The following is a 12,693-nucleotide window of genomic DNA, read 5'->3' on the forward strand; positions in this document are numbered from 1 at the left end:
GTGGAATAAGCATGTTTATTCTAGGGAGTGAGTCCTTAAAACTGACTGTTCATCTGATCAGCGTCTAATTGATGGACACATGTGGGGACAGGAAGGAATTTTCCCTCAGGTCAGATTGTCAGTGGCTTGGGGAAGTTTTGCCTTCTCCTATAGCATGTGGGTGCAGGTCACTTGCCAGGATTACCTGGATATATCTCAATCAGTTCCCTGCCACTGCAGGGGCCTTGAGCACTGGTGCACCTCAGTGCCTTCTATTCTGTCTGTGGCATGTAATAGTTTAGTCTCCTATGGGGTCTAATACTTTGGTCTCATTTCAGTTGTTGGCTTTAATGTGTGGGTGCTGGTGGCCTGTGATACACAGGAGGTCAGACAGGATGATTTAATTGTCCCTTCTGGCCTAAAATGCTAAACTTTGGTCAAATGTACAAATTCAGGCTTGAATAGGCGGGGGAGAATGGCCTGTGGGCAGAGCCTGATTAAGATTTATTGGGGTTCTGGGCACAAAGAACATTTGAGCCTCCCACATCTCCCTCACCATAGGGCTCCACCCCCTGCTCCTCCTCTTCCACCCACGGCTCCACCCCCTGGCTAGACTGTAAGCGGGAACCAGGCCATGGTAAGAGCCGCCCAGGGAGCCCCAGACCCTCCACTTGCCCTGGGCGGCATGCCCCGGGGGGCAGGGATGTGGGCCAGGGGCTGCTCTCAAGCACCCCGTCCTCCTGATCAGGGCAGTTGGAGGGTTCAGGGCTCCCCACAGCGGTCAGATGCTGGGAATGGGTGACAGGGGATGGATCACTTGATGATGACCTGTTCTGTTCATTCCCTCTGAAGCCCCTGGCATTGGCTACTGTCGGAACACAGGATACTAGGCTAGATGGACTTTTGGTCTGACCCAGTATGGCCGTTCTTATGTTCTCTGCAGGACAGGGACTGTCTCAGTATTGCCAGTTCTCATGATTTTATTGCAAGTCTCCTGATGTTTTGTGGTGAACTTTTTTTTCCCCTCAAAGTCCCTGCTCCTGGAGTCATATGAGAATCTCAGATTTAATTATTTCTTTTAAAGGAAGTTCCTAGCCCCCCAGGATAACTGTGGAGAAAAGCTTGCAACCTGAAAGGTTCAGAAAGCAAATAAAAATAACTAAATATGTTTTTTTTAATGATGGTTTTAAAGCCAATCTCATGATTTTTTTTTGAGGGGGTAGGGGAGGGAGCTTTATTTATTTATTTTTTTCTTTTGAAAATTTGGAGTTGGCAATACTGCTGCCTTTCTGTTATGTGTTCCTATGATGCCTGGCTCAATTGGGCTGGGTCATCTAGGTGTTGTTACAATACAAATAATAAACAATAACAACTTAGTAAAACTGTCAGGGAAAAGTATGGAGAAAACGCACATACACAAGACCCCAGGGGAAAAAACCCTCCATTTTATGAGTGTAAAATAATATTGAAAGTTTTTCTCCAGCATGAACATCCCACGTTACAGCAAGTAATAAATCTTCGGTAGAGTTTTAAAAGTTTAATTGCAGCAGCTGCTATCAAAGAGATAACAAAAATAATCAAATATCTTGTCATTAATTCCAGGTTATAATACATTGTTCCAGATGCAGGGCATACCAGTGGCTGAATTCAAAAAGCACAGGAAGGCATAAAGTGATCATTTCTGTATTATTTATTTACAAGGAAATCTTACACTGGCTTAAGTTGACATTTATAGTATTGACATTGAGTAGTTACTAGGAACCCCAGTCATGTCCTAGGTGCTTTACAAACACAGAATAAAAAGATGGTCCCTGCCCCAAAGAACTTACAATTTAAGCAGGTGACCCAGGGTTCCCAAATGCAGAGAAAATTCTGCTCAGCAAACCATGCAGTTTTCCCCAAATCATTACATTTTGGTGATGACTTTTGCCCCCCTCCACAGGCTGGGCTCCAATGCAGCTGCCAAACACTGCAGATCTTGAGGGATATGCTATAGAGCAAGGTCATGCTTCTTGGAAAGTCTCTGTCTGCTTTGGGGACCTGTGTTCCCTGTGGCTCCCTGATAACTGGACACCAACTGCATAGGATTGGGTGCTGTGTTGAAACCACTTGAAAAATTTGGCCCAGCTTGTAGTTTATTTTAAAAACTAAATGATTAGGACCCAGAACCTGCAGGCTCTTGCACCTGGGTAGACCCACATGACACTCTGTTGGCTTCAGTGGGATGTGCTATGGGTGCAAATGTCCACCCACATGCAGGATTCAGGCCCAGTTTTGTTTTCATTTATGTGGCAGGATCCAAGTGTTGTGGGGGCTATTTTTCCTGTAAAAGTTAATGATATCACAAACCCCTAAACATGAACAAGGGGCTACAGACCACAAACTGTATTAGGAAATCCTCAACTGTTGCAGGAGAAGTAGTACCCTGCTCACAGGTCTTGGCAGATTAAAATGCTTTCACTTAAAATGTATTGGACCACATCTGGCCCCTTGATATGTAAAGTTCAAGTTTGCACATATTTTCGGTTGATGACTGGGGTTATTAAACGTTTGTTTAAATTTTTAGGATACGTAATTTCTCCTTTGCAGCCATCACCATAAAAATATTTAAAATGTGGTGATTAAAATTCGGATCTACTTCAGATAGAATAGTATCAGAGGGTAGCCGTGTTAGTCTGGATCTGTTAAAAGCAACTAAGGCCTGGTCTACACTGGGGGGGGGGATCGACCCAAGATACGCAGCTACAGCTATGAGAATAGCGTAGCTGAAGTCGATGTATCTTAGTTCGACTTACCCCGTGTCCTCACAGTGCGGGGTCATTTGCTGCGACTCCCCTGTCGACTTTGCTTCCGCCTCTCGCTGAGCTGGAGTTCAGCAGTTGACGGAAGAGCAATTGGGGATCAATTTATTGCGTCCACACTACACGCGATAAATCGATCCCTGATAGATCGATCGCTACCCGCCGATCCGGTGGGTAGTGTAGACGTACCCAGAGAGTCCTGTGGCACTTTATAGACTGTTATTCTATAAGGTGCCACAGGACTCTTTGTTGCTTTTTTCAGATAGAATGTTGCTTTTAATTAGATTTGTGACTGAGGAGTTCTATATTCTTGCTAAATTTAATAACAATATACTGAAAAAAAATCACAGGGTTATGCCTTCCATGTTCTCTGCACGCCATTCTGGGACTGAAAGGAAGTAGCACCAATGCGTTTCCCAAAACTTTTGGCATCTCACCAGTAGAAATTATAAATGAAAAAGATCTGTTGGACTTGGCTTTCAAAAAGTGTCCTCTATTTTGTACATGCAACTTTACCCTCACACAAATCTTTGCCCATACTTTTATGGAGTATCAGTGGGGATAGAATTTTCACATGCTAAACCCATTGCCTACGCTTGCAGGTGATAGTTCACAAGAAGTTTGCATGCACACAGGACGATCAGGTTGTTGGCATTATTGGAAAATCAGACCCAATCAGACCCATTAGGTCTTCTGTTACATCTGCCCTGCAAGAACATAGTGGTTCAATGACCATCACTCCTCCTTCAATCCCTCAGCAGGTTAGAGAATCCTTCATCCTTCAATCCCTCAGCAGGTTAGAGAATTAAACAGCAACTCAACCTTTTGCAAGGCTCTGAAACGATCAGGTAGAAATACATATACGTTTTTCTTCTCATGTTGCTCTTCTGGCTTTGAGCCAGACTGTGCACCAGAAGAAATGAAACTGCATGAGTGAAGCTATCTTTGCAGTATTTTCAGCTGGGAACCTCCTAAGAATCTGTTCTTCTTAGGTATTGTATCTGGCAGCCACTCCAACTCCAGCCCTCCCCTTCATCTTTTGGCTTCTCCCCAATGTGTTTGCCCACCACAGCTGACGGCAACACAGCTCTTTGGAAGCAGATATGTCTGCCCATGCTCTCTGAGTGATGGGTTGTGGGTTCCAGGAACTTTTTATTGTTCAGCGTCACTCCTTGGAGGATACAGGAGTACCCTGTTCTGTTTGGGGATGTTTGTGAAATTGCCCGTGTAACAGTAATCTTAAAACAAGATTTAATAAAAACAGTGAGAAAATGGAATGAAAACAAAATAAATGGTTTGCTTAACATATCTTGATGTACATTTCACAAGCTAAACAAGAGAAGGCATTCTCACCTTGGCTACAGAGACAAAATATCTTCTGTCTTTGACCCTTCTGATCAGCATTGTTTGCTATCCAGAGACCAATACCAGCTTAGATCCAGAGATTTCTATTATCAAGTCCACTCCCCACCTGCCCCGATCTAGGCAGCTGCCCTCACTTTCCAAAACAGTTTTCTCCAGTTACCGACATGTACAGGAAGATTTGTTCTCACTGCTTTCTCAAGGAGATGGACTATTAAGGATACAAAGACCATTTATTAATGGTAAATAGCTATATTTCAAAGGCTTAATAACCCAGCTTGGTTACCAAGGGCCTCCTAAATTCCCATCCATTCCATTTCATAGAGCATTTGTCTAGTTTCAGTTGGACCTCTTGCTAAAACCCCATAAGCACTTTTTCTTTTGCTAAGAACTAGAATTTGGTGCTGTGTTGTGGGGTATGCACACCCTGTCCTCCTTTGGGGCAGGGCGCGATCCCATCAGGGTTACAGCCTACCAGACTGTCCTTTGGCTGAAAACAGCGTGGCCTAGCAGCTGGAGTCAGTATGACTCCCCTTAGGGTCAGGGCTGTGTGGCCTAATGGCTGGAGTTGGGAAGCGGGCCGCCACCTAGGGGAGTCAGCGGAGACCTTGCTCGGGTGGTAGATATCACTCCCCTTGCCTCCCTGGGCCACTTCCTACCACGGTTCCTGAGGTAGCAGCTGCTATGCCATCGGGGCCTCTGGGCTCACTGGTGGGGTTCACTCCCTAGAACTCTGGCTCCCAGCTGCTTGCTGAGGATAGCAGGTCACCAGTCCAGTCGCCCGTCTTCAGGCTCCTGCAGTCCACAGCTGTAGCAGCTCCTGGCCTGGAGCCTCCACCAAGCGTTCTCTCTGCTTGGCCATCAGCCTAAAATGAGCTGGGCTGCTCCTTTTTATTCTGTGGTAGCAGCTGGAACATGCCCAGCACAGTCTACAGGGCGAGACGTCCACAGCCCATAATGTGGAGTTAACCCTATCTTGAGGGGTATGCACACCCCGTCACAGGTTGTTCCCCAGACTCTCAAGTGCTAGTTTCCAGTGCAGTTTTATCCACTTAGGAGTCTTATCTGAGGTGACCCATAACTCCAAACTTGATTGCTTTTTGCACATCACTGCTTTTTGGTCTGTCTCCATTGCACCATCTCTGACTAACCTCGCCAGATTGAGAGAAGAGTATGAATTACCTTCAACCACATCACCGTTAAAACCAGCCATAGTGAGACAAGTTTCCTTACAGCACACCAAGCCTGCCGGATTCCCCACAGGACTAGTCTCAGACACTGGTTAAATCTTCCTCTGCCAGCAAGTCACATGGTTAGAGGCAAGGGCAGGCCAGTCACATCATAGAAGACAACAAAGGGAAACAACGATGCATTGCCAGATTTAATAAGATCTGTTGTAATGTAAGAGGTCTCACTTCCAGGAATGGCCTCACAAGGTTGCTGCTCTTGGGTTTTCAAAGAAGCCTGCCCAAATCCCGATGAGATTTGGGATCTAACTGCCTTAGGCTCCTTTGAAACTCCCTAGCCTCAGTTTAAAAGAGGAGAGGATTTAATCATGTATTCTTGGTCCAGCTCTTACACTGCCTTAGATTCGTGCCCCTGACAAACTAGGACAAGAAAGTCTCCTACACAGGTCATCTTCAGGGAAGACGAATCCCATGAAGCTGAGCCTGGAAGAATTCCCAAGGAAATTTGGGAAGCAATGGCTAAAGGGCTGAGTTCAGACCTCTTCTCTTGCTTGCTCATCTCCAGTGAAGAAGCCACTTAAATACCCCTTTTGGACCCGTGTGTGGGGGCTGGGGGTGGTAAAGGAACAGGTCTCCTCTAGAAAATTTGCCTCTTTTATATACAACTGTTTTCCCGATCATTTCTCCTTTTCCACCCCGGCCTTAGATATTTATGGGAGAATTAGCTCCAATTGCTGAGAGAAGAAAAGACCAAACAGCAGGCATTTCCCAGTCATCCCTCAATCAAGGCATTACTAACTAGCATGGGATCAGCTCCAGGTTCTGAATTCTCCTTCCCTACTCAGACAGGAACCATTTATTGTCTGCCATCTGGGAAGAAAGAAGTGTGGGGGAAGGAGCTGGCAAACATATTTGGAGACGGAGGGTCAGTTCTGTGCTCTGGAATTCTAAAAATAAAGACTTCTCTGTGCAGAGAGACAGGCAATGCTGATGGAGACTAACAGCCACTCCACCCACAGATGAGAATGGAAGGCTTCAGAATATAAGGACAAACAAGGTGATTCACTACTCCAAAATCACTTACTGCTCTGTGTATTGCAACATCTTACCTAAGTCCGTTGCACACAGTTGTATCCTAGATTTGTGGTTTGATGTGTATCAGTGGAAAAACAGAGCAAACAGTTTTTTGTGATTTAATTACTATCTTTACACTTTAAAGTAAAAAAAGTAATGTATTAAAAAAATTAGAAGCTATGGGGGCAGTCCCTCAAAACTTATCACTTCTCAGGCCTCACTTTTCTTAGACTGCACTTTTTAGATGGTATTGCTTCCGCTAATTACTGCTCAGGTGAAAGAGTGGATGGGAATTTAGGAGGCCCCTGCATGATTCAGCATTTCCCCTTTATCGTCAGTAAGTCAACACTAACATCATAAACCTGTTAAATAGCAAGTGCCTAAAGGCCAACCAAGAGTGGGGGCTCCATTGTGTTATTAATAGAGTAGTAGATGGTTCCTGCCGTGAACAGTTAACAGGCTAAGTAGACAAGCTGGACACAGAGTAGTGGAAGGGTATAACACGAGCCAAGCGATCACTGTAATGGTAGCAAATGGCATGTTAGTTCCACAGTTTTTTAAAGTTATTTATTTATTGGGTTATTGAGGAGGTGACCGGTTAAATGGAAAGAAAAAAGGAAGGGAAAAGGAGTGGGAGAACAGGGTAAGAGGGGCAGATGTGGAGGTAGGCTGAGGTGAAGACACTGAGTAATATGAGAAGCATGTTTGCTACTCCTAGTCTTTTACCCCTATAATCTGGCCATCCCTCTGATTCCACTCCTCCATGATTCCCCACACCTGTTACGTCTGAGGGTTCAGAAGACTGAATATTTTGTGCTAATTAACCATGCTCTAATTTGCATATTGATGAATATACTTTACTTTATTTGCATAAATGGTAGCCAATGTCCTGGTTCTCACTGAAAAGGCTGTCTCATAGAACTAGCTTTAGGAACACAGGAATTGCTGTGCTCCTGGCTGGCTCCCGTATCTCTTGGGCATGTTGTCCAGGAAAACTCTGGTGATTCCTTGAGGTCCTGCCCTTGGTGTCTCCTTGTCTTGGAGCGGGTGGAGGGCTATGGTTGGGTCGATAACCCTTAGTGCTGCTGCTCACTCTGGAACAGGAAGGGATTCTGATTGCTTTCCACCAACACTGGGCATGCCCTAGCTGGGTTGTGGATCTCTAGCTGAGTGCCCCGTTTTTCCTGATCATTGCTCCCTGAGGGCTCGCCTCCTGCCCTTGCCTGTAGCTTCCTGGCTGGAGGCTCTGTCTTGCCTATTGTTCCTCCCTCGTAGGCAGCTATGGCATGGGAGAGATGGATAGAGTACTTCCCATTGTCACCCTTATTGCAGCTCCCAGTCCTTAGCCACAGATAGGTTAAAAGACTCTAACCATGTAGACTCATCTTAGAGCAGAGTCCTGGAGAACTAACTAATCATAGGGATCCTGCCTATAAGCAAAGAGACACCGCCTAGAGTATCTCCGGAGAGTAGCTGAAAACAGGAGCCTGCCAGCCAAAGCACATGATCTGCCAGCTCTGATGCCCGTCTAGATGGTGGGTGTTTTTCCAAAGGGAGATGGCCTGCATTAGGTTCTGAAGACTACTGAAAAATCTGCAAGCAGGAGATGGCTAAGTGCAGAGATCCAGTATGTCCTGAAGACATTTCCTTGTATTTGTTAATGAGAGCAATAAGGGTTTTAGACACAACTGTTAATTAAATTTAATTACTGCCCCTGCCCCCTCCCCCCCCGCGCCAGATTTCTCAGGAGTTCAGAGGAATCTTTGTTGGTTAAAGAAATGGATTTCAGTCTTTTCCTGAGTTTCACAAATATTGCAATCTGTCTCTGATGGACAGGAAAGTAATGCACATAGGTATTATTAGAATTTTATAATAACTTTCAAGTTATTGATCTAACGGTGATCTGAGACTCTGAAACTTTGACATCAAATAACCAAATTATCCTAATGTTTCCCTAGTTTGCAACCTGGAAAGAGTAATAGATTCTAAGGCCAAAAGGGATAATTGTAATCATCTAATCTGACCGTCTGTATAATATGGGCCATAAGAGACTGAGATGACTTCATCTGTTAATTTAACTGCAAGTTCTTGAGTACAAGATGTGAAGCATGTGATAAATCTGTAGTAATTTCTGTGTCTATTTTGTGACCCTTTTGTTTGCTGTTTATGGTGTTGCTTGCCAAAGGATAACTAAGGGCTAAGTAAATCTTAGGTGGTTTTCACTGCTGGAAGAACCAAAGTTAGATGGCCTAGTCACTGGTGCTTAATTTATAGTACAGGTTTTAAGGCCTTTGAAGTTTTCTCTCTGTCCAAATTGGGTACAACCATCCCTAGCTGAGGCCCTTCAAGTGGGAAACTTTAAACAAAGGATTTGGAAACTGTGAAAAGAGCAGCCCTGATGAAGAGGGAGGGGAGAGGCAGGGTCTGCAGAAATGCAGACAGAACACAAGGGCCTTGATCGTGTGGGTACTTGTGATAAGCTGGACTGGGATACATTTTGAGGGAAAATGTTGTGCTTTAGGTAAGGGCTTGTTTACCTAGGACATTGGCCCGTGTCAAGCTACTGTGTGAATCTACAGCACACCAGCTTGCGATGCAATACTGTGCAATGCAGACACTGCTCTAATGCCCTGAAAAGTGCCGTAGTGTCCTTTGATGTACTGCTGTTTCAAACAACAGTATGTCAAAAGGCATCACAGAAATTTTAGGGCACTGTAGCAGTGTCTGCATGGGATGTTACTGCACACCAACTTGGTATGCTGTAGATTCACATCCTGTCTTGCCATGGACTAATGGCCCATGTAGACAAGGACTATGAATGTAGGCCTTCTGTTGTTTGGACCCTTTTCTCTCTGATTGCCGTGTTTGTGTGGTTAAATAAATAATGCTTTGTTTGAAGAACTCCAGACTCACCACATTTTCATACTGATCACAGCTCCCAAAGGGAAGTCTCTGGCAGGTGTTAAAACCAGTTGGGCCTGCTAAGGAAATACAGGGGGGTCTGTAATCTGGAGTCCCAGTGTAAAGATGGTGTACATCACGGGATTCCACCTAGAGAGAAATGCAGGTGCTGGGATCTGTTATTTGGAAGGTGTTCCCACAGATTGGTTGAGAGAGAGGTCAAAGGTATAGCTAGCTAACCCTGTAACTAGGACACAGGGCCTCATCAATGCCAATCAACTCCTACCTATCTCTCTCTATATAGAGGGAGGGGGAAGAGAGAGCTAATTAACTATACTGCAATTTCACCAAGGCCTTCTCCCCACATTTTCAGCTGTTTGTAGCTTATGCCAATTATCCATGCACACAAAGGTTAGCAGCTTAGCTTGTGATAGATGATGCCAAACTGGTCATTTACTTTTCAGAATAAATTTGTTAATTATAACTTTCAAATGATGTTATAGATGTAGCTTTGCTATACACCTAATAATTGGATAAAAACCCCACACAGTTCTTTCCTATTCACAACTTTACCTAACCCTTATTTGACAATAGCACTTTCCTAGCTCAAGGCTGTTTTGTGTAAAATCTGTCATTCAAGCACCGGTCATTCTAGCTATGTAATTTTGTGGCTATTTTTAATCCTATATGTGCATTCACACCTCCTTGTTAATTAGATACTTACTCTTGGGAGGGGATTAACAAATCTGTTGGGTGTGCCAATTGCTGAGGACCTGATGCTTGATCTACAGAAGTGTCTCAGACCTGTGGAAGGGAAATGACCATGATTTCTTTAATGGCTGGCTGAGTAGAGGACCCTCCAAGTTAACAGTCCTCACAATCCAGGGAACAGGGCTCTTTTTGCTAAAGCCTGGGATTAGTGGTGGACTGTGTGAACAGCACCTTGGAGCCATCCAAGGTTTTTCTAGAAGAAAAGAGGCAAAGCATTGCTTTTGAAGTACAGATTCATTGATGATCCACAACAGTATTCACAGGCTCTTCAATTATTCTCAGTTTTGGAGTTGACTGTTGTTCGTCCCCTGGGTTGTATGGACCTACCTCCACTTCAGGCATTTGCACTTACTCCTTCTCCTCCTCCTTCTCATAAACGTATTGCCTGGGTTTTCTTGATCTTCCTCTATGTAGAAGTCCAGCATTTGCTATTGTAAGAGTTGGAAAAAGATCTACAGGTGTCCTCTTTCAGGTGTGGAGGGTAGAGGTGCACTTGGGCCAGTCTGGGCAGGTAGTATTCCGCTGCAAAGAGATTATACATAAATGCTTTGGAGAATTCGGTTAATTTGAAAAACCCTTGTGTCATTTCTAATCCTAGCTGCAAGAAAAGGCACTCTTGGGGAGATCCAACAAGAAGGGTTGCCCCCTACTTAACAAGCAGGAAAGAACTCAGCAGCTAGAGAGGAGTCAAAAGCTCTATTTTACTCAGTGGAGAAAATCTACTATTTCTCGCTGCCTGCCATCTTCCAATGGAAGAGGATGTTCTGGCAGAGGACCTAAATTCACTCTTTACTGATGCATAGGGAAGGGGCCCTTCACCTCTGCTGGTACTATTCTCTAAAAGACAAGTAGGGAGAATGCTTTGTAGACATGTTTGAAGGAGGGCGGTGATTCAGAAACTACAGTGGACCAGATGCTGTTTTCCTGAAGTCTGTTAGAGACTGGATGGATATCCGCTTGCATTTCAGAACTGTTCTATTTATTCCTTGGCCACTTCCAGGGCAGAGAGAGAGGCTTCAGCAAAGATTTTCAAGATAGTCTCTAGGGCATTGAGTAGACATGCATCTATTTTGTAGGTGTGCCACCTTTAGGTGCAGGGTTCTCCAGACTGTTCTGCAGAATTTGCAGTGTCCACCCCTACACTGTTCTCTCTGACAGATTCTCCAGTCAAACCCTATCCATTCCAGACTAGTGTTCTGAAGATGCATAATGTAAGATTTATATTTGTAAAGGTGATATTTACATATCAGAGGTGTGAGCTATGGTACTGATGCGACACTTCTGGGAATCTTTAGTTTTCTGTGATGGAACAGAGTGCTTTTAGAATATTTCCCCCTTACTTTACTTTTGCTACAGAGTTGTTAGTTGCACTTGGATGCACACTTACATCACAGGTACACCTCTACCCTGATATAACGCAACCCGATATAAGGCGGGTTCGCATAGAAGGCGGTAAAGCTCTGACATGCTGCTCTGAGCAGAGTGTTAAGGATGCTGGGCCAGGCTGGGGCTGAGGAGTTCGATAAGGGGCAGAGGGTCTTGGGGGCGGTCAGGGGCTCCTTCCAGGTCTGGGGGGCAGGAGCTGTGGTAGGGCACTTTTGGGGACCCCACAGTCCCAGAGTGGGCCAGGGGATTAGCAGGGGGCCGGGAGCAGCCCGTTCTGCTTCCCTTGCCCGGCCCCAGCCGTGTCGCTCGGGGGAGAGGGTTTGGAGGAAGGGATCCCCCCACCACACTCACCAACAGCGGCGGAAGCAGAGCAGCCCGGCCACAGCCCACGCCACTCCATCAGCTCCCAGCTGGGGCGCTCCGCTTCCCGCCACAGGTGAGTACGGGGGGTGTCCTTTCCCCAACCTCTCCGCACTCACCTTCAGCGGGAAGTGGAGCAGCCCAGCTCCACTCCGCCAGCTCCCAGCCGTGGCGCTGGGGGGTGGCTGGGGAAAGGTCCTGCACTCACCTGCCCGGTGGGAAGTGGAGCGCCACGGCTGGGAGCTGGCAGAGTGGAGCTGGCTGGGGCTGGGCTGCGCCGCTTCCCACCGCCGGTGAGTGAGAGGAGGTTGGGGAAAGGACGCCCTCCGCACTCACCTGCGGCGGGAAGTGGATGACGCGGACCCAGCCCACTCCACTCCGCCAGCTCCCAGCCCTGGCGCTCCACTTCCTGCCAGGCAGGTGAGTGCAGGACCTGTCCCCAGCCGCCCCCCAGCGACACGGCTGGGGCCGGGGCAAGGAAAGTGGAGTGGGCTGGGGCCGCGTCGCTCCGCTTCCTGTTGCAGGTGAGTGCTGGAGGGCATCCTTTCCCAAACCTCCCCGCACTCACTGGCAGCGGGAAGTGGAGCGCCGCGGCTGGGAGGTAGCGGAGTGGAGCGGGCTGGGGCCGGGCTGCTCTGCTTCCCGCTGCTGCCGGTGAGTGCCTGTCAGGGGGTGGTGTGGATAGGGGTTGGAGCAGTCAGGGGACAGGGGGGGTGGGTAGGGGGTGGGGTCCTGGCAGTGATTAGGGACAGGGGTCTCTGGAGGGGGGCGGTCAGGGAACGAGGAACGGGGGGGCAAAGCAAGTTTGATATAACGTGGTCTCACCTATAACGCAGTGAGATTTTTTTTGTCTCCCGAGGACCGCGTTATAT

The 12,693-nt window shown here is 46.6% G+C and overlaps 1 protein-coding gene across 41 annotated transcripts in view; it reads left to right on the forward strand.

Moving 5' to 3' along the window:
- Window positions 1–12,693, forward strand: part of DPP6 (dipeptidyl peptidase like 6) — a 714,691-nt gene that overhangs the window by 58,956 nt on the left and 643,042 nt on the right. The window contains exon 3 of one of the 41 annotated variants that reach the window (XM_039524575.1): window positions 1,582–1,650. The exons of the other annotated variants lie outside the window; for them this stretch is intronic. The gene's annotated coding sequence lies outside the window, so the exon portion shown is untranslated. The remainder of the gene's footprint in view (window positions 1–1,581; window positions 1,651–12,693) is intronic. 41 annotated transcript variants of the gene reach the window in all.

This window comes from Mauremys reevesii, linkage group 2 (assembly GCF_016161935.1).
Source record: "Mauremys reevesii isolate NIE-2019 linkage group 2, ASM1616193v1, whole genome shotgun sequence".
Classification (NCBI taxonomy): Eukaryota; Metazoa; Chordata; order Testudines; family Geoemydidae; genus Mauremys; species Mauremys reevesii.